The following is a 23,725-nucleotide window of genomic DNA, read 5'->3' on the forward strand; positions in this document are numbered from 1 at the left end:
TGACTGAAGATGAGTGTTGTGAGTGTTATATGTAATTAAATTAACTATAGCCCTAAAATTTATTTATAAGGTTTTCTATGATCAAAGTTTAAATACAGACATAAAATCAGAATCTAGTACTTTATTTTTAGAATAACTAAGATTTTTTTTAAGATTTTAATTATCATGTATACAGTGGTCTGCCTGCATGTACACCTGCAGGCCAGAAGAGGGCACCAGATCTCATTACAGATGGTTGTGAGCCACCATGTGGTTGCTGGGACTTGAACTCAGGACCTCTGGAAGAGCAGTCAGAGCTCTTAACCTCTGAGCCATCTCTCCAGCCAAATAACTAAGACTTTTAAGAGATATTTTATTGAACATATTTTTTTCATACAATATATTCCGATCATGGTTTCCCCTCCCTCATTTCCTCCCAGATCCTAAAAATCTTCCTATCCATCCAACTTCACACCTTCTCTCTTAGAAAACAAACAGACAAACAAACAGACCAGAATAAAACAGAACATACAGAAACACACACACACACACACACACACACACACACACACACACGTACCACAAAAAACACAAAGTTAGAAATCATAATAAGAAAAAGTCCAGTGAAGTGTAGCTAGCTGGCTGGCTGGCTGGCTGGATGGATGGATGGATGGATGGATGGATAGATAGATAGGTAGGTAGATAGATAGATAGATAGATGATAGAAATAATACTCAAAGCATTATGAGATAAAAAATTCAAAAGTGCTGAGTTCCTTTTGTGTTGGCCACCTACTGCTGGGCGTAGACCCTGCCCCTCAGTGTGGCATGTATGCTCTAGGAGACTACGCTGTAGGAAACTGACTTTTTTCTCTGCAAGAAGTTAACAAATGGAGATAGGCATTGGGTTGGAGATAGGGGCTCGAGACCACTTCCCCTCTCAGAGCTGGGACGCCGTCTGGATTAGAACCTACGTAGGCCCTGTGCATGCTGCCATGGTCTCTGTGATTTCATTCATACACCAGTCCTGGTGTGCCTGGAAGACAGTGTTTTCTTTGTTTCCCCATCTCCTCTGGTTCTTACACATCTTCCTCTTCTACATCACTCCCTGAGCCCTGAGGGGAGGGACTAGATGGGGACATCTCACTTAGGACTGAGGGCCCCAAGGTCTCTCACTCTCAGCACATGGTCCAGATGTGGGTCTCTGTATTAGTTCCCACCTCCTGCAGAAGGGAGAGTCTCTGATGATGGCTGAACACAACACTGATCTATGGATACAACAGAATAATGTTGTCATTTTATTGCTACATTCCTTTAGCAGAACAGTAGTATTGGTTTTCCTCTAGGTCTGTCTGGTCTCAGGTTCTTGGCCACCCAAGCACTGTCAGGCATGGTTTCTATTTCACGGAGTGGGCCTTAAATCTGATCAGACAACGGCTTGTTACTCGCACAACTTTTATGCCAGGATTGCGCTAGCATATCATGCAGGTAGGTCGTCCTTGCAGGATGGTGGTCGCCATGCTGCTCTGGTAGTGTGCAGGGTACCTTATGGTGCTATGAACTCCAGTCAGCGGGGTAAAGGCTCAAGTTAGACACAAGCAGGACCTCTCCATGTTCAATGAGATTTGTAGGTATTGTCTTCAGCAACATGGCCTTATCATCTACAATAGCTAATACTGATTAAAATATTCATCTGCTCTTAGTAAAATTTATAAAATAGCTTGTTTTAAATATCTAGTTTTTGTATATCAAGGTAATATACCATACCTTCTCCTATTGGGGCATTATGGAATATTCCTTCACACTGTGTGAAGATGTGTCACTGTGATTGGTCTAAGAAACTGCTGAATGTCCAATAGCCAGGCTGGAAGAGGCTCCATGGGACTTCTGGGGTCAGAGAGGTCTTGAGGATGAAGAAAGGCTTACAGGAGGAGAAGTAAAAGTCACAAACCACGTGTCAACATGTAGATGAATAAAAATGGGTTAATTTAAGTTAGAAAAGATAATTAGAAACAAGCCTAAGTTATAGATAGACTTTTCCTAATTAACAATAAATCTCCATGTCATTTTTTTTTGTGAGCCTGTGGCCCAAAGAAAAATATAGCACCGTTGGGGTTTCAGTGGTCAAGGAATGTAACAAAATTAAAGTTTTTTTTTAAAAAAAGAAGATGGTTACAGTTTGATATATAACTATGTAAATGATCTACAAATCTTTTGTAATTGCATATTTTATACACATATATATTAATTTTTATAACATTTAAAAACCTGATAAAATACTATCATAGTTACAGCCTTGCCATGCTGTAAGAAACAGCTGCCGCTGAGGTGCTAAGTTACTAACATCTTTGCATAAATTCTGGCAGTCATTTAAACTAAGAGAACAATTTATAAGGCAATAAAGGATCATTGGATCTATTCATCTTCATTTCAAAGCAAATTTAAAACCAACATTTTGATGTAAGGTGTATAAAATAGTATCAACTTTAAGGTTTTCTCAATTGCACTGTTCATGAACACCTGAAAGGTAAGTCATATCATAAAACACATTCAAATTGTGCCCATTGATATATGCATGCTTAGTTCTTGGTTGGCAAACAAGCAATAGTCCTTACCCCCTGTATCCCCTTATTGCAGGCTTGAAGCCTGAGCCTAGAGAATTCTAGAGTTTCTGCCTCTAGACCCAAAACAAACACAAACGCCATTTAATTATTAAATGCTCTTCTTGATATTGTGTGTAATTAGAATCTCAGTGCAATTGGCTTGTGGGGGAAAATACCTTGGTACTTGGTTTTTAAATTTCTTAAACGTGAAATGATAGATTATCTTCTCAAATGGTAATCTGATGGGAAACCTGTTTTTTTTAAAAGATTTATTTATTATGTATACAACATTCTGCCTCCATGTATGCCCGCACACCAGAGGAGGGCGCCAGATCTCAGTAAGATGGTTGTGAGCCACCATGTGGTTGCTGGGAATTGAACTCAGGACCTCTGGAAGAGCAGCCAGTGCTCTTAACCTCTGAGCCATCCCTCCAGCCCCTGTTTTATTTTTAGTATATATTATTACTTACTGGTGTGTGAGTCTGCACAGAAAGTACAGAAGGCGCAAGGTCAGAGAAGAACTTGTGAGAACTTGCTCCCCCTTCAGCCGTTTGGGTCTCAGCACCCAGCTCAAGTTGTTGGTCTTGGCGGAGGGCACGTTTATCCACTGAGCCATCACATCAGCCCTATTGATTCTTTTTTATTAAATAGATTTTTCTCTCATATAATACATCCTGACCTCCTTCCACTCCTCCCAGTCCCTCCTCTCTTCTCCCTGCTTCATTTCCTCTCCATTAGTTTTTCTCAGTACTTTCTTTCTCCCGCTCCCACAACCTAATCTACTCTGTTCTATCCCCATTGCCACCAGTCTAAGCAGGGAACCCATTGTAGACAGATCCCTCTGCCTCTTGCTTGGGCACTCCTTGTTACTCAGCTTCTCTGGGTCTGTGAATTTTAGCGTGATTATCCTTTATGTGGACTGTGGCATCCTTTATTCACACATTGGAATAGTACTCAGTGTGGGAGGCCCTTCTGTATATGTGTGGTTCTGATTGGTTAATGGATAAAAAAGCTGCCTTGGCCTGTGGTAGGACAGAGCACAGTAGAACAGTGCTAGACGGGCAAAACTGAGTTGCCAGTTGGCACCTTACCAGTAGGCCACAAGCTTCAAGGTAAAATATAAAATAATTTAGAAATGGGTTAACCAAAGATATAAGAGCTAGGTAGCAATACTATAAAGTGATTGGCCGAGCAGTGATTTAAATAATATAGTTTCTGAATAATTATTTCAGGTCTAAGTGGCCAGAAATGAACAAATGACCTCTGTCTACAAGCTGCTAAAAAATAACATCATAAAATTTGTAGGTAAATGGATTGAACTAAAAGAAAAAAATCATCCCGAGTGAGGTAATCCACACTCAAAAGGACATGCATAGTATGTACTCACTTAGGAGGCTGAGCATTCTTAATGCCATCTTCGGAGAGGGCTAAGCTGGTTTAGCAAACTGTTTCTTATTCTGGTTACCATGACAGGTTAAAAGTCTGTGTGTGCAAGGTTGCTCTGAGATGTTTGCTATCAGCTTCTGTAAGCAGTGAATTCCAGGTGAGCTTAGTCTGAGGGAACTCTTTGCAAACCTCTTTCTCTCTCTTCAGTTTCATTACATTGCCCTCCCCACACAGGTGCTCAAACTGACCATGAGCTATGCGTGTCCCCCAACCCTCTACCGTGCTTGCTTGTACCACGAAGGACCAAAACCCAGAATGACAATCAACAATGGAGTGAGAGAAAGCATTGGTTGGGCAAAGTTGTTAAGGTTAGGATGTCCCACAAAAGAAAAAAAAAAGTAGCTAGAATGGAAGGGATCAGAGAACGCTTACCTATATTGCCAGTTTCCAGTTGCTCCACTAGATGGCGCGCTTAGCACAGTCCAGCCTTGCCTCCTGCTGCCGTTTGCTCACGAAATTGATTTCAGGCATAGGCATGTGGCTCTCAGTTTTATAGGATATCCGTGCTCTGGGTAGAATCCATGCGTGAGTCCGCTCAATTATTTAGAGCTCACCAGATAACACAAAGTCCCATGTCCTTCAAGATTAAAGAACAGAAAGCAGAAGTATACTAGGGAGCTAGGAATCAGAAAACAACAGTTTGATCAATAATCGCCCGCCCCCAGGAGACCTGGATCTCAGACAAACAGTCGCCTCCAGGTTTCAATAAGTTGTGCACACAGCTAAATATTCATTTTTCATCTTCTCTGTATGTGGCCCATTGCTATAGGTGAGGTGGAGACAGGTTGACATTTTCTGTCTCCAGTTTTGATCAAAACATTAAAAAATTACTTTTCTTATGCATTATGTCATTTTTTCTTAATAATGCTGAGCATTTGGACCCAGTGCCCAGTATGACCTGTGCATCTACCAGCACATGAAGGGTTATTTAATTCCTAGAAATCTGTGATTTTTGTTTGACTTCCTATGTTATTGCTGAATTAGATAATGTGCAATCATTATTGAAAAATATTATTGGAAAATGTAAATGAGTCTTATGCTGATTAGTTTTATTTCCTTGAATGGCATTAACAAGACTATATCTAAGTTAACAACTGTGTTATATGACACTAATCTTTTTCCTTCTGTCTATGTGAGTGCCCAAAAGACATACTGTTTAAAGACAAGTTAGTAAGAGAAAAGGGAAAGTTTTAATCCAGCATGTGTGGAAGGGAATCCTCGCCAAGAAACTATAATGAAGTGGTTCACCTGACTTGGAAGTTTACATCCTGATTTAGATGAGACAAATAAGCAGTGAACTCGGATTTGGGGTCAAGTTGTGAAATTGTAAGAAATGAAGACATGCACAGAAAATCAGGGCTGTCTTTTCTAGATAAGACTCCTGAGCTGGAGCCTAGTTTGTTTGGATGCTCACCTTCCTAGACCTGGATGGAGGGGGGAGGACCTTGGACTTCCCACAGGGCAGGGAACCCTGAATGCTCTTTGGACTGGAGAGGGAGGGGGAGGGGGGGGAGGCGGATAGGGGAGAGAGAGGGAAATGGGAGGAGGTAAACATTTTTAATTATAAATAAATAAATAAATAAATACATACATACATACATACATACATACATACATACATACATACATAAAGACTCCTGAGCTGGAGAGAAGACTTAGTGCACCGAGGAATCTGCTGTCAAGCACCCATAGGATAGAAGGAAAAAACAGATGCCCACAGGTTATCCTCCGACCTCCACACGCACACTGTGGCACGCATGTGTGCGTGCACACACAAATATAACTATGTGATTTTTAAATTAAAAAAATTCTTCGGTGATAAGATCTATGGCTGATGTGAACCAAATTTATTAATAGAAATGCCCCACGAGAAAAAGAAATACCAGTCTGTTTGGGTTAGGGATAGGGAGAGCAAGTGTTTCATCCATAATCCACATGTTAAAGATCTAAGGTTCCCAGGCAAAAGCACTGAATGATCCTACAAGACCACTTGGTGGACTCGGACCTCCATGGCTGTGAAGAGCTGAAATGCTGAGGGTTCAAAGCCAAGCTACCTCGAGCTATCCGAGGCCCCTAGTCACCAGCCACCGCTTATCTGTGTTTCATGAAATACCCTCGTTACTACGAGGTCAATCTCATCCGACTGTACCCACAGGCCACTAGCTTTGACACGTGTAGAGTCTGCGAATGCCATGAGGTAACTTCTGCCTACAGCAGAGTTTCTCCCACTTTGCAGCGAACGGCCTCCTGGATGTTTCCACTGATGTATTATTGTTAAAGAGCCCCAACTTCTTACTTTCTCCTTTTCTGTACGTATATCAAATCCTCCTGAAACTGTCACCACTGGAAACATGGGATTTGCTGTAATCTGCACCCACCTCCCTGATCCATGGTCATTTACATTTCTCTCCAGAATAAACGATCACTGATTCTCTTTCAGGTGCTGTGTTCTACAATGACAGACTTTGGTCCCTGAATGTGGGAACGCCGTGGCTGATCCACTCACCGTCTCTCAGCTGGGTGGGCACCACATACCAGATGGGCCTCCGTGAACTCAGCCGTCCATCACTGTCTCCTCAAGAGAATGCTGAGTTCTTTCTCGGACCCGAACCATCCTCAGCATGGTCATGGGTCCACTGATGTATTCTGAGCTGGTTGTTTAAATTCTGTGTGTTTCAGAGCATTTCATTTTCCGACATATGGAAGAGTTGGGGAACCGCCCACGCCGTGATGTGCCATAACCTCATAGGACAGCCCAAACAATGTACTCGTTTCTTGGGTGGACTGGGGGAGATTATTTTTTCGATCAGCTGGGGAAAGGAAATAAGAGATGATCACGGATCTTCTAATGTCTTAGATGTGCCCATGTTCCTGTAAAGAAGCTAATAAGCCTAAGACACAATGGAGCAAGTATCTCCAAATGAGACCCGAGGGAGTTACCATACTAAGCCACACAGAAGTCTGACCCAAACCACAGGGCCTCTAGCTATCACAGGGAAGCTCATGATACCATAAAGGAGGAAAACAGAGTTCAAAGAAGAAATGTTTGGAGAAAGTTGTCGTTGAGCACACAAACTGGTCTTATGCTGCTGTGTTAATTTACCCTGAAAGCATTTGCACAATTGGATGCACCCAATCGTAATGATAGCAATATGTTTTCCTCAAAGCAGAGCACATTTGGTAGCCCTAAATTAGTTTTTTGCCTCGTTGATATTGCTTTCTAATGTTTATTCATTTTTTCTTTGCAAAGTAAGCTAGAAATCCTAATCAACAGAATTAAAGGTCATGAATGGACACCCTAGGTTTTAATTGGTATCAAAAGAAACATGATAAAATCAGTAATTAAAAATTATAATGAGTTTTAGAAGCTACATGTAAGTTTTTCTTTCTATATAAAAAGATGTTTAAAATGAATAAGAGGGACTAGAGAGAAGGCTCAGTGTGTAAGAACATTTTTTCCGGCAAGCATAAGGACCTGAGTTCAAATCCCAAGCTCCACATGAAAAGCCAGCCATAGCGGTGTATGCCTATAACTCCAGCATTAGGTGGAACCCGGGAGGTCATGAGCCAGCCAGCCTAGCAGATATGATGACCTCCCGATGTGGTGAAAAGACCCTGTCTCAAGGCCATAGACAGAGAAATAGTGGAAGACACTCAAGTCCTACTTTGGCTTCTGCATGTGCACCCATGGGCACACTCACACCCTTGCACACTCATATACTCAACACACATACCTCACATTGTACCCACCTACCCAAATCCTCATACAATGAATAATAAAGTAATACAATTTTCAAGGTTGTATCAGAACTAAAGGTGATTTTCTCGGTGCTCACTCTCCCCCATTTTTTTCTGATCTAGTCTTGTCTTCCTTTCCAAATCCCCAAAGGAATCAAAGCGGAAGACTGGCGAGACCTCTCTTAGGGCACGGGGACAAGTGAACTGCTGTCTAGACTCTCGGCAAAAGCTGCTGAAAAAAAAAAGCTTGTGGCGTTTCCTTGTTCATATCAGGGTCCCCCAGGTTTGGAAATAAATTCATACCCTATTGACCAGCATAGCAGGCTGCTTATCAAGACTTCCATTGGTGGGGGGGGGCATGTCCCTCTGCTGCTTAGATCTGAAACTGGGAACGATAATAATCAAGTCTACACAACACCCTTCGACTTCTCATCCTTCTGCTTCCACTGGGCCTTCCTCACATTTCAGAGACACAGAAATGCGAACTTTCTCCCTTGTTTTTTACAAAGCGGTACAGTCAGATGTCAGGCAATTACATATATTCCTGATCACTGATTTAATGTAACTGGCCGTTTTTCTGTATGCATGCCATTTCGAGGGAAAAAACATCATGAGCCAATACTGAATCTGCTCCTTCAAGTTCTTGAGAATAATTATATATGGAAATCTGGGGCCACTTTGTTTTACACTGTAAACCGGCTGCATGCTAAAATTACTGTTCTTGGCATAACTACATTAAGACATGCATTGGATGTGAACATTTTTTAGGATGAGGTTGGGGATCCCACTCATACTTTGGTCCCAACTCTAGTTTGCAATTTGAAATAGGGGTTACACCCATGCTTTGACCTCAACTCCTGGCTGCCATTGGAGGTAAGGAGTACATTGAGATTTTTTATTCCCCTCTTGGGCTCCCCAACAGGCCAGAGAGTTAGTCTAGAACCAGGCCCCACAGCCGGTTTCCACCCAGGTCTTGTTTCCCTGTGCAGCAATCCCTTATTAATACATAGCACCCAGGGTCAATGAAACAGACAGCCATGGTTCCTAACTACCAATGTCTCTCTTTCCTCTTGCTTTCCTCTGTAACCTTTTATCTTTCTTTTGACTCTTCCAAAGAAGATAGGCTGCCCTAACACATATCTTACTGAGTGAGGTAACACAACCTAGCAAGACAAACCTTATCCTTGATCTGCCATAAAAAATTTCAGAGCTGTGTATTTCACTTTGCATGATGATAAAGACCAGAAAGGTAGGCCTAGGCCTTTAGGGGGGAATAAAAGAGGCCCTTGGGAAGTGAGGGATTATAGAAGACATGGGACATGAAAGTGCACTTGGAAACACTGGAGTTGGGTCTGAGCACGGAAGGGATGGGACGGAATGGGAAGAGGAGGGGTGTGGCAGACAGAAAACTAGCAGACAGAAAAGCCGTGTGGAAGTCTACTGTTTGATAGGCTTGTTAGAAACTGTAAGGAAAGAGAGTTTAGATGGAAGTAGCTCTGTGGGGGACAACGTTTGAAAAGCAATGAACTGTTACCACTGTGGAACATGGAGTCTGGAACCAGACCAAGGTGTCTGGCCCAGGGTCACTCTTACCTGTCTCTACAATAAGTTTCCTTCCCTTCAAGGTGACAGCTGACTTTGTGAATCTGTAGGGTGGGGTGTGTTCTAATGAAGCATCCTTTCAACCATTTGATAATCCTCCTCCTTCCTCTGAGACCCTTTTGCTGTCTTGCAGCTTCTGTCATCAATGAAGATTTCTCTTTGGCATTTGCGTTATGTTCACACGGCTGTTACAGTGACATTTTGAAACTTGTTCCCCGCCATCACTAGTCTCTTCGAGTCTGTCTTTTAACCATCCATTCATGGTGTTGAGACAGGAAGGTCTCGGGGAATTCTTATTGGGCGACCTGAATACTGCAGAAAAAGAAACAATACGGAGAGCAAGAGCTTGCTTAAATTCAAACAGTTTTTAGTGTTCTGTGAAGCTCAACTGAAGAGTCAGGTTGAAAGTTTCTAGTCCATTGACGTTTCTAATGAAACACAACAGTCTGAAGCCCATATACAGGGTCAGAATCCAAGTACTACAGTTACCACACGCTTGAAGCCCATAAATAGAACCACGTATTCAAATACTATGGTTACCACATTCTTGAAGCCCATATATAGAACCATGTACTCAAATACTATGGTTATCACATGCTTGGAACAAACATTTTGTTACCTGAAATAAACTGAAAAATGGTATAACTGCTTCAAACTTTATTATAACATTCAATCACCTTTATGGGTGTCAAAAATTATGTCTAACAGTAATGAGCAGGAGGTAGTTAACGTAACAATATCACCCATCACACATTTAGTGAGCAGCTTTATTACTCTAATACCCAGATATTAAATTTTCAATAAGACATTTTAATAACTATGAATTATGCTGAGCCACAAAGAACACAGCAGGTCAAAATACTCCTATATTTATGAATCAACATATTTATGGCATGTTTTCCAAAGTATGCATTTTTAGAACAAGAGAGAATATCACATAATCTGGAACAAACCTCCATTTTCTTTCTGAAGGTAAGCATGTGTCCAAGTGGCTAGAGAGACGGCTCAGTGCTTAAGAGCACTTGCTGCTCTTCAGAGGACCTGGGTTTGATCCCCAGCCCTGACATGGTAGGTCACAACTGTCTGTAACCAGTCCCAGAAGAACTGATGCTGCTTCTGACACCAGGCATGCATGTGGTGCGCAGACATACATGTGGGCAAAACACCCATGCACAGAAATATCTTTCTAAAACAAAAGTAAAAAATTAAATATTTCACCAAAACAATGCCCTCATTTTAATTATGGAAAGAGGAATTTCAAAAAATAAAAATAAAAAGAGACGACAGAGAGATGAGAGAAACATCAGGAAGCGATTCCGGAGTATTGACTGAAATTATTTTGAGGTTCTTTTTTCTTCCTAGTCTTGAGTTCCTTAAACAAAAAGCATGTTGGAGCACCGGACTGAGCTCCCAAGGTCCTGATGAGGAGCAGAAGGAGGGAGAACATGAGAAAGAAAGTCAGGACCGTGAGGGAACCTCCAGCTGGCGACAGATGGGGAAGGTGACTGAGCCCCACATTGGAGCACTGGACTGAGCTCCCAAGGTCCTGATGAGGAGCAGAAGGAGTGAGAACATGAGGGAGAAAGTCAGGAACGTGAGGGGTGCGTTCACTCATGGAGACGGTGGGACAGAACTAAAGGGAGATCACCAACTCCAGTTGGAATGGGACTGATGGATCATGCGACCAAACCCGTCTCTCTGAATGTGGCCAACAGCGGGGGGCTGACTGAGAAGCAAAGGACATTGGCGCTGGGCTCTGATTCTTCTGCATGGACGGGCTCTGTGGGAGCCTTCTCAGCTTGGTCGATCACCTTCCTGGACCTGGGGGGAGTTGGGAGGACCTTGGACTTAGCATAGAGTGGGGAACCCTGATGGCTCCTTGGCCTTGAGAGGGAGGGAGGGGAGGTATGGGTGGAGGGAAGGGGAGGGAAGGGGGAGAAGGAGGGGCGGGAAGGGGGAGGAGGAGGGAAGGAGATGGAAATTTTTAAATATAAAAAAAAATAAACCATGAGAAAGAAAAAAAAAAGCATGTGTACCATCACAATTGCCAATAGATACTGTGGGCAAATGCGTTGGTGTGTTATCTCTGGAGTCCCTTCTGCAAAAGTCAGCTGGTCTCTGTCGCTTGCATGCCCGTCACCACCTCAAAGGGCTGCAGACCTACCCCAGATACTGTCAGAATCTGAGCTTCTGACTCCTTGCTGCTCAGGGAAAGCTCAAGAGACAAATCTAGCCGAAGAAAACACATTCACTGAAGCCTGTCCCTGAGGGAGGCAGGAGACTTCAGTGTTTCAGATCTCCTGTCTGAGGGGTGGAAGGGTGAAGAGTTACGCTGGGACTCCGGGGTTTACAAGGAGACAATGGCGGGGAGCGCCTGTGATGAGTAGAGTATCTCTCTGCGGTTTCCCTTTTCCTCTGGAGGAGACCCAGACCAGATCCTGAGACCTTCTGGAGGCCCGAGGCTAGGTTTCTTTCTGAGCAAATGTTACTTTTATGCTAGCCAATTTATATGAGCTGAGTGGGGGAGGCTCAGACCCCTGTCTTGAGAGTTTAGAATACTGGGTGAAGAGATGGATGTTAACAGGTCAGGGAACAGAGCAGCAGGGAAGGCAGAGGTAAAACCCAGCAGCGGCCTTGCTGCATGACAAAGCAGACCCCGGGGAAGCTCCACTGTCTTCTCGACCACGTGCTCGCTGGATGGCTTTCTCCTGTTGCACACGCCCTGTAGACATTAGAGGATGCCAAATGCGAACCCCCCTCCTTCCGCGTATTCAGCACTAGGCGCCTCAACCCCCAGGATCTCGAGCTGAATAAACTTTTGGTGTTGTGTACACTTCCTGCTCTGTCGTATTCAGTGACAGAAAGGACAAACCAGGGCGAGGAAATTGATTCTTTCCAGGGTTGTTTTCAATAAGTAATAAGGGCCCCGGAGTCAGACCGTGAATCCTTGACCAAAGCTCATCAATCAAGTATCTTCTGGAAAATTCTTCATTCTGTAACAGTTATTCTTATACCAGTTTTAATGAAACATCAAAATAATAGTGAATTTGATAGAATTCTGAGATTAAGAAACAACTAGCATGAGGGTAAATCATATTTTACATATGCAAAATACTACTTAAAAATTTAACACCCCTCCAAAAAATTCAAACCCCTTAAGTGATTCATAATATTTTTACTAGGGGTAAAAGTTATTATCAAGAGAAATAAAAAAATTATTCAGAAACTCTCTGATGTATGTATGTTTTTGTTAGATTGCTAATCAAGGAATTGTTGCAAAACATGAGATGTATTTAAATTTGAAAGACAGGAGTTATTTTTGAGGGGGAAATTTGTATCATGAAAAATTCATAAAATTATTATACATAAGAATGTCCTATTATAAAGATTATTAATTCACTTAGAATGTTAGATAAAGATTAATGTTTTTCATGGAGAATTTGAGACAATGTAGGTTGGAGTTGTAACAATGGTATTTGTCTGGGAAGTATTCATGAGCATTCTTAAAGTACTTATATCTTTTTGTTAGTGTGTTCAATGTCCCCATGATGTTAGTGTGTTCAGTGACTCCATGACATTAGTGTGTTCAATGACTCCATGATGTTAGTTTGTTCAATGACCCCATGATGTTTGCTCACAAATCTTGGGGAATTAGAAAATAAATAACAACAGTTCCAATAAAGCTATGATAAATGATATTTATTTATTGAACCAAAATTCATCTTCCAAAGTGCATGTTAGATGTTTATTCCATTAACAAAAGGTCAAAAGAAAATTGTATTTAGCATACGAGCAAGAGAAACCTCAAAGAGGGCAGAAAACGTGAATGCTCGTGAACTCAGCCACAGTTTATAGGAAAATTGAAGACCAGTTGGACAAACAAGGAAAAATGCAAAGCCAAGAAAACAAATAAGTATATGCAAAAAGGCTTTGGAGGTCTTTGTGCTTATGTTTATGTAGATATCTTAAGGTTTATGTCAAATGGCTTCGACAATGCAATCTTTCTGAAAGCGATTCTCTCATTCTGCTGATGGTCTGTGCTCAGCACAGCACGACTGCATCCCATTTTCAGGCGCAGGGTAACTCACCAGCTTCCTGGAATTGTCTCAGAATTTACCGGTATGCTCCACATTGATGGGACAAACACTATCTTTAAAATTAATTACTGCCAACAGAATTCATCCATATATATATATATATATATATATATATGTATCACCATCAAGATATGAACTCCTCCTGTTGAACTGATTGCTAACTAACTTGTGATCAAGCCTTTAAATGCACATTGGAAAATACAATATGCTGTGTAAAGATAAGTTGTATATCCAATCCAAATTTTGTAAAATATTCCCATTCTATAAATTAAGCTACTTGAGTTAGAGATGCAGGCGCTAAGCGATTATCCGCGGCTCTGATTTTACGTACATTACTTGGACAATTAAGGCCCTATTAGCAGTAAATAGGGATCAAAAAAGTATATTTAACACAAGATTCAGATCCTTGGGTATCTATGCAGATCTGGAACAGTAGGACGCAACTCCACTTCAGACTGCCACTGAAAATGGTTTGAGTTCTTTGTGTGCTCTTTCCCCAGGCAAAACCAGGATTCTGAAGTTGAATACAGAAAATAACGTCAGCTTGAGCCAACATGAAGCAAAGGTGAAGTCTGTTGAACACAGAAAGGAAGTGCTGAGGACAGAGTACATCAAGCCCCCAGCATGCGAGTGGGCTTCTCCAAGATGAGCTGAAATAGTCATGAGAGTTGGCGAACAGACTTTGGTGGTGCTCAAGTTCCATTGCTCAGAGCGTATAGTGTACAACAAGGTTTAAAGGTGGAACAGTTTTAGTGCATTTCTGTAAAGTACATTTCTGAGGGGTTATTGTGTGGATTTAGTATTTATCTGAGCAGAGTGCTAGAAACACATTTTGCCTGGCTTTGGTCCTCAGTCAGCACAGCCTATTAGTCGTCTCTGTAAATGTTTGGCTTCATCAGTGATGCCTGAGTTGCCTGCCTTCCTTTGCAGAAAGGACAGGTGAATCCTAGGGTGAATGTCCCCTTTCCCTTCCAGTGCTCCTCTTTCCATGTTGTTATAATTCTCCTGCCTTTTAATCCTGCCCGAGGGATAGAAATATTTTACACGAGAAATCTGAATAGGATGTCACCTGGTATCATTAATTTTCATAAAATTTATGGAGTTTATTTATTAAAGAAAAAGTCAGATTTAGTCTGTGTGGAAGCCTACAAAAGACAGAAAACAAAAACAACACACAGTGTTCTTGCTAACTCTTCCAGGAAAAAGTTCCAAGGGAAAACAAAAATAGGATCGTGAATCCCTGTGGATGGCAGATCCTCTTAAGGGGGCTGATGAAATCGCTTGAATTGACTCGGTAGTGTTGTGGTCCCAAGAACTCAAGGTGCAAAAGCAAGAGGATTACAAGTCTGAGCCCAACCCGGACATTGTAAGGTTACAAAATAAAGGCACTTTTAAAGTATACGTGCACAGCGCAGAGGAAAACAAGCAAGCAAAGCACCAAGCAGCTGAGTGGGAGCACTTACTGTTAAAGCATCAAAATAGATCATGAGTTTGGAGCCAATACTCACTAAGTGACAGCTATTTCAAAATGATTGTACATCCCATACAAAGACTGTAATGGCCCACTTATCAACTCTACTTATTATTATAAATAATATAATAGAGAGGGAGAGATCTGAATTTCATGACGATCAATCAACCTCCAAGTGTAACCACTTGGTAAACACAAGGGGAGTCCACATGGAGGTAAGGTTGTTCCTCCAGAAAATGGAGCTGGTCTTCCATAGAAAACGTTAACAAGCATGACCCAGAAAATCCCAAACTGCTTGTGGCAAAATACAATATTCTTAGCCCCTCAGTTACAGCCCAGAATTCTTGGATTTTTGTCCAGAACTGGACTTTGATCAACCGGGACTCCCTTATTTCCATGGCAGAGATGGTATTACCAGATAGGACGCACAGAGCAGCTCCCATCAACTGCTATGAATCCACACTGACCATTCTGGACTACACTGCCCATTGTAAAACTCCATACCAAGAGCAGCACACAAAGGAACTGACCCAAACGAAATGGCATTTCTCCAAACCTGAGAGTCCACCTCAGCTCTCCTTAGGAGATAGACACGTCAGTTGATGCCCAAATGGCTAACCTCTTGCATTTTGCTTAAGAGGTTATTCTTACTATTTAGGTCAAAATGGTGATGTCAAAGCCTGCCACCATACTCCCCTGCCACCATACTTCCCTGCCACCATACCGACCTAGCCACAACTGTCAGATGAACCTAGATTTAGAAACCAGGCATTTCTAAAGTATATGCTAAATGACCCAATGTGAGATCTGTGAAGGAGGAGAATATAGCAGATATAGATGATGTGATATGTGGACATCATCCTGATGCTGATTATCTATCAACGAAGTTTACTAACCGGTCTCTGAACTCTTAGCATCTTAGAATGACTGCGCTGGACGCCCCAAGATAAAGCAGTCTTTGTCCGACACCTGAGCAGACTGGCTGTGACCTAAAGGCTTCGAACACAATGCTAAACATAATACCAAAGCGATAACTCCGTTCCGTCTCAAAATTGTTATTCAGCTATTGAAACGCTACTTTGTAGATTATCCAGCTTATCTTGCAATGGATAAACGGTATCAAGAAATTTGGGACACTGGTAAATGTCTATATGGAACTGAGAGTTTAGGCTAAATCTACACAGCATAGAAATAATCTGCCGTGAGGGAAAATGTGGGCTACTAATATTTTAAGTGGTTGTTTACTTTGAGAGCTGTTGAGCTTGTAACCACTCTATTTAATTTCAAGTTAAGCCGTCTCATACATCACCAAAGCTGGTTTTGCTCTGCAGCTCAAGCCTAGCTAAGTGCAGCCAGTACTTAGCATTCCCTTAAGACTCAGTGACTCCTCTATTGCTTTTATTGGACCAATTTATATACTATTATTGCAGTGATTAATTGACCCTTACTCCCTCTTTGTTCAGTTAAGAATGTTTGCCCAGCTGTTCAAATATTTTATAAGCTGCACAAGAACATAGGCTCATGAATTACTCTTTGCAGAATGTTTATTGCAACCAGCTAAGACAAATATTCAAACATACTTTTTTACAAGTGGAAATCTGTGAAAATAATGCCCAGAAAATAATCGTGAGAGTTACTACAGCCTTTAAGTCTCTTCACTGGAGAACTTCTGGCTTCCAGCTGGTGTGGGCCAGATAATGAGACAGGGCTGCCCTCATCAGCACATGGACAAGCGCCTAGGACCCCAGTGTGCAGCAGAAAATGTACCCCACATCCTTGCATCACCACTGCCTCGCATTTATAAAGTTCCGACCCCTGACACAACGAGTTCATGAAATCCCACCATCAAAACCATGTTTGTCTGAAAAATCCTGTAACGTTCAATTGTAAGTCACTATGACATATAACTAGGTTTTGGTTTCTAAATATTTGTAGAAGTCCTCGGAAAAATTGAATATATTAAGAGGGGACCTGGCTCAACTAAATGCCCCCTGCAGTAACTGGCAGAACCTCAAATCGTCCGCCATCCAGGGACCTGCGTTTGTCAAGCTCTCCTTATATATCACTTTCCCATAATCCTTAGCGAGCCTACACATTCCAGCTTCAATACTGTTATTCATTTCTTTTCTAGTTTTCCATGTTCTTGTTTCCCATTCTCTCTTTCTTTCCTCTGCTAATAAATGACAAGCTTGATTCATGCTTCCCTGATGGGAGCTCTTACTTTCCCTATGAACCTATATGTATCTCTTCATCTACAACCACTGTGTACTTCTTATTCCTTCTTATTATAACTACGCTCTTCTTCTTCCATGTAAGTTCAATTGCTCCACACATCTTCGGGGGCTCATTTTTAATTCCGCTCTGCTCAATGTGGCCATCATCCCTCTGAAAGCCATCTCTCTTTTGAAGCTAGGTGCTTTAAGACATTTCTATTTGCCTTCTCACCTGGTTTGCTTATGTTTGTAGAGAGAAGTCTTTGTCTGGATTTGGATTATTTGAGCTACTTGAATTTGTGAGTTAAAGTAATCAGTTCTGGAAAATTCTCAGCAAGTGTAATTTGAAATATTGCCTCGTTCCGTTCTCTCTAGATTCCTGAATGAATGCATACTGTACTTCCTTCGTTACTTTTCAGTTGCTGTGATAAAACACAGTGATGAAGGCAACTTATAAAAGCAAGTGTTTAATTTGGATTATTGCTTTAAAGGTTAGAGTCAGTGATGGCTAAGCAGTGGCATGGTGGCAGGAACAGTTGAGAGTTCACATCTTGATCTGAAAGGAGGGAGCTGAGAATACACTGGGAATAATGTAAGCCCTTTGAAACTTCAAAGCCCACCCCTACCCGACACTTCCTCTGCAACCTTCTAATTCTTCCACCAGTCCTATGAACTGAGGTCCAAATATCCAAATCTGTGAGCCTCTGGGAGTCTTTCCCATTCAAACCACAGCTCATACTTTTTTGCTTGGGTCTTTGTTTTCTCTGATTACAGTGGTAACTGAGTCAATGTAATTTTCAGTTTTCTGTATTAAGTTGATTTCATTCTCAGTCAATCGTTGTCATTTGTTCTGATTGTTATGATTATTTTGGTTCATTTTCAATCAAGTTCCATGTCATTTTTCACACTGTCCTGCTTCCAACAGATATCTTGAAATCTGTCACTTCTGGGGATATTTTTGACATAATTGTTTCGCAGGTTGGGTCTCATGATTTCACTTTCTTAGGCGTTTGTGGAGCTGTTTCTATTGCTTCGGCATTTTGCTACTTTTCCCTTCTGGGATCTATTTCTATTCTGGTTCTACTTTCTTATTTCTTTAAAAATAATTATTTAGTTAGTACGGTATTGGATGGGGGTGTTTCATGCCATGGTATGTGTTTATAGAGGAAGGATGACTCACCTTATGGGGGTCGGTTATCTCTTTCCACCATGTGGGTTTGAGGGATTGAACTCTTGTTGGGTTTGGTATCAAGGACCTTAACTTGCTGAGCCATCACATTTCCAGTCTCTTCTGAGATTTTGCTTATATTGGACCTAAGATGTTATATGAATAAATCAGTGGAAAGTTACTCTGTTGTGAATAAGGTATTTCTCTTACTTGCTTGTGCTGCATCTCTGAGGTCATGATAATTTCAACTACAGCCAAGATTGATGTAATCTCTAATGCGCTATATTTCAGAAATGTTTTCTTCTATGACTTGCACAACCCACTGCATTTGCCATGAGCCCTTGTGATTAACTTACACATGAACTTCAAAGATCTATCCCATACTCTAGTGCTTATTGTGTATTGTTAAACCATGTGGAATAGTTGAGTTTTTTTAAGACTATAGCTCAAACTATTTTTAATTTAATTACATCACAAATTCAGTTCCATTAAGGAGAAGAATCCCAGTGTAGTTCTTTTAAAAATTAAGCAGTGGATGAATATCTTAAATTCTCCTGATAATGCATATCTTGATAAGTAAGTGTACTTTATATTTTAAAAATCTGTTTATTAATTCCAAGTAACCATCTGTCTGCATTTCTATTTATTTTTTGAAGAAGAGACAATGATGATGGTTACATTGTAAAAGCATTAGAATGGGAAATATTATCTACAACTCCAAGGCAAATACCTCCTGGGTACATTTGAAGACTTCTTGAATTATAAGCTTAAAAATAATAGAGAAAAGATAAATACTTATATTAAAAAATACAATACTTTTAAATAATCTAGAGTTTTGATGTAATGTAAGAATTAGTAAAACATAGCAAGATGTCTTTTAACTTTCAGTTGATGATAACTTAAAAAATAAATTCCTGGAGAGTAGAAAGATGGAGAAAGGAAAAGTTAGTGTCTTTACAAAGATCACATGTGGTCAGTAAGGATTCCTGAGCTATGCAGTTGCACCAGCAACCATTGCTTAATCTGTCTCTTCCTTTGAGAACTTTGGGCCTATTTTATCTACATAAAGTAGGGAATTAAAGTTGAGATTAGAACAAGATAAGACTTATTTATGATATACTCTTCCAAGAACTCAAGAGCCCACAGCATAGTCAATAAAATCCAGGCTCCCACTTTCCCTGAGAAGTTGCCTTTTCAGACACAGTATTTACCAGAGTCATGGCCCCAATCCTGACCTTAGGGTGGTCACTGGTCACTTGCTACCTCAGGAGTCCACCTAGAAGACAGATGGATGAAAATGATATGAAACAGAAAATGAATTCCTTTGGGCATGACCACACTGGGAGGACATCAGCCTTATGGCACTGAGGGTAGACCTAGGACTACATACAATGGCAAAGGGCAGTCCAAGAGGTAATAGAATACAGTCAGTCATGGCATGGTCTAGCTCTGCTGTGTTGTGCTGGTGTCCTGTCTTTCGGTCAGTGGTATCTCCTGGGGGTAAGCGAGAAACTGTTCATAACGTCAGTTCTCAGCAATGACATTGGGACACATAACTTGTCTTTCTCAGAACTGGAGGTAACTTAAAGACAGGACACAATTCAAATAACAGAACTGGTCAGAAGGACAAAAGAGAAACAATAAAGATAAGAATTAGGTCCTCGGGAGAGTAGAGGGACAGAAGACAGAGGGCAACTTCAATGGAGATTGTCACACAGAGTTGCTCAATACAGTTTATATGTCAACGGGACTTCATTGGCGCAGGCTTTGCCTCACAGTTTATTCTGATGAAGCAATGTGACATTCTTTCAGAAAAAGAAACGCTTCAATAAACTCACCATGTAAATAACCATCCCTCCTAGAACACTTAAAGATAGACACAGATGATAGATTTGCTTTTAGTGAAACAGTCTAGATTATACTGGAAGAGAAATGGGAACCTCTTACTCAGACCACTAGGCCAAGGCACAGTTTCAGCAGAAATGTAATTATTTAAGTCTAAGACACAGCCTCTGTTTTAAGAACAGAAGAAAAACATTAATTATAGCTGGGTTATATATGGAGCCCGAAACTCAGGGTCATTTACCCTTTTTTTGGGTTTCTGAATATCTCTATTCTGCTTCCTCCAGCAAAATGTTACTCTATCACAGTTTAGAAGGATTATTTTTTTAAACAAAAGAGACAACCTAGAACTCAGTAATTTTAAGGCAAAGTTTAAGTAATACGAAATAGCTAAAAAGAAAAAAAAAGCCTATTAGAACCACCTAGATCTTTAAGGAAGGTGAGAATCTGCTTATGACACTAAAGAATTTAGAGTAGAGGCTTTCATTTTAATGATTATGCAAACCATGTGAAGATCTCTTTATCCTTCACATTTTTAGCCAAATCTTGGTCATGGCCTGAGATTTTGCATTTCCAGCAAGTTCCCAAACTTTGTATGTGTCTACAGATACTGCATTATATTTTTGTTAGCAGAGACCCAAAGGAATGTCTGCAAAGCTTACCCTAGAGACTGTGATGTCCATGAGCTCCACTAAAGTAGCAGCAGCAAGTGATGTGGGATTCCCCTCTGAATGCCGTGAACACCATTGGTTAATAAAGAGGCTGCTTTGGCCTACAACAGGACAGAATTGAGTAAGGTGGGAATACCAAGCAGTTAGAGGAGGAGAGAGTAGAGTCAAAGAGAAACTACTACAGAAGACAGACGCTGGATGCTGGCCGAGAATTACCGGTAAGCCATAACCACATGGAGATACACAGATTAATAGAAATGAGTTAATTTAACATATAAGAGCTAGCTAGAAATATGCATACGCTAAGAGGCCATGCAGTGTTTTAATTAATACAGTTACTGTGTGGCTATTTCGGGTCTGGGTAACCGGGAATGAACAAGCGGTCTCTGATCATAAGGAAGGATAGCTCTTCATCTTTCCTTAGTTGGTCAGATTCTATCCCGGTTTACTAAAGATCCATGGTGATGTACATGAATAATCCAGGCACTCAAGAGGCCAAGCTGGAGGTGGGAAGATTGCAAATTCAAGGCCAGCCTGAGCTGCAGAGTGAGATCCTTTCTCAAAATGACAAAAATAAATTAGTAAATATAAAGTAATATTTTTTAAAAATATTTATTTATTTATTTATTTATTATGTATACAATATTCTGAATATGTGTGTATGCCTGCAGGCCAGAAGAGGGCACCAGACCCCATTACAGATGGTTGTGAGCCACCATGTGGTTACTGGGAATTGAACTCAGGACCTTTGGAAGAGCAGGCAATGCTCTTAACCTCTGAGCCATCTCTCCAGCCCCATAAAGTAATATTTTAAAAAAAGTCTTTTGTAAAGAACTTTGGTGCCTTCAGTAGGGAGAAAACAGGAGTTCGAGGCCAATATGAGCTACACAAAGGGTTGCCAGTCATTCTTTGCTAAACAATGAGACCTTGTCTCATAAAACAGAAAAACACAATGAAAAGAGAAAAAGAAATACAATGAAAGAAAAGAAAAAACAAGAATAAAATTTATAGCATAGGAATATTTAATTATATAGCATAGGTATATGTATATTTAAAGGTCTTCTCCATGTGTATAAACACTTAGATTTATTTATTTATCATTTATGTATATGTATATGGGGTATGTGTACATGAATACAGTGCCCGAGGAGCCCCAAAGAGGATGTGGGATGACCATTGTAAACCCTTCCAAATGGTACTAGGAACTTAACTTGGATTCTCTGGAAGAGCAAACAGCAAGTGCTTTTAACTGCTGAGCCACTTCTCTAGACCCTTGTCTTACTTAGGGTTTCCATGGCTGTGAGATACAATAACCATGGCAACTTTTATAAAGGAGAATATTTACTGGGGTGTCCTACAGTACAGAGTCCATTATCATCATGGTGGGACATGTTGGCATATAGGCAGATATAGTGCTGGAGAAGAAACTGAGAGTTCTTTATCTTGATTGGTGGGCAGTAGAAGGAGTCTGTGTCCACACTGGGAATAGCTTAAACATAAAAGACTTCAAAACTCACCCCCCGCACAGTGACACATTTCCTCCAGCAATACCACACCTACAACAACAAGGCCAGACCTCCAAATAGGGCCACACCACTACCAGACCCCTGAATTAATTTATACATTTATCTAGTTAGTCTCAAATTAATTTGGTTTTTGTTTTTGTTTGTTTGCTTTTTGAGACAGGAGGCAGGGTTTCTCTGTGTATCCCTGGCTGTCTTGGAACTGACTCTGCAGACCAGACTGGCCTCAAACACATGGAGATCCATCTACTTCTGCCTCCTGAGTGCTGGAATTAAAGGTATGTGTCACAACTGTACAGCTCAAAGTATTTTTTGTATAGAAATATGTTTCTAGTTGCAACTTCAATCAAATTGAGAGTGTGATGATCAAATTTAATTGACAACTTGGCACACCCTAGAACCAAATGCTCACTAATGGATTGTCTATGTTAGGTTGCTCTCTGGACCAGTCCCTGTAGGAGTATCTTATATTGGAAGACCCAGCCCACTACGGACAGCAAAATTCCTTAGGCAAGCAGCTATGAATTGTAGAGAGCGGAGAAATGGACAGATGAAGCTAGTTGCACGCCTGCATCCATTTCATTGTGCACTTGATGGTGAGGGTGACATGACCAGGGACTTCAAGTTCCTGACACCATTGTGACTATCCTGTTGTGACGACTGTGAACTGGAATTGTAAGAGAAATAAACCCATTGCTTCCCTAAGTTGTTTTCCCCCCCTGAGTATTTTGCTGTGGCAGCAGACATGAAGTTAGAACACTGAGAAAAGCTAGTTCCTGTTATCACTAGGACTGTGTCCTTTGTCTGTCTTTCCCACCAGCTTTAGAAGTCTTTCCTCTGTGTGGGCCCCTCATCTCCACAGAGGCTTGAGGCTAAAGCTGCGAGTAAGAGCTGAACAAAGAGTCATGAAGAAACTAAACACTTCTTGCTCCCCTGAAGCAGAATGTAAATTCTTCCCTAGTGGAAATCACAGTTTTCAAATTCAAAGGACATCCCTAGCAGTTCAATATTAGAGCTCACCGAGAAAGTATTATCAGAAGCAGTTATTTAATGTTTGACATCCAATTTTTAATGTTTTAAATTTAAGAGTTTTCTTTTTATCATTCTGATGTATTTTGTTAAAAGTCCTTTATAAATTAAACATGCATTTAATTATGATCTTTCTGTGAAAGTTGATCAGAGAGTGCAGATGAAATCAAAGCTAACTGAAATAAAGTCATAACCCATAACTTAGAATCAAGCTAAAATATTGCTTTTTATGAACAAAACAAGCATTATAGTTCTGATTGAACTTGAATCTCTTTCACCTAGAGCCAAAATATCACTATATCATTGAATTTATATACACGAGTCACTTAATAGAGCCAGTCTGC

Source organism: Arvicola amphibius, chromosome 18, assembly GCF_903992535.2.
Source record: "Arvicola amphibius chromosome 18, mArvAmp1.2, whole genome shotgun sequence".
Taxonomy (NCBI): domain Eukaryota; kingdom Metazoa; phylum Chordata; class Mammalia; order Rodentia; family Cricetidae; genus Arvicola; species Arvicola amphibius.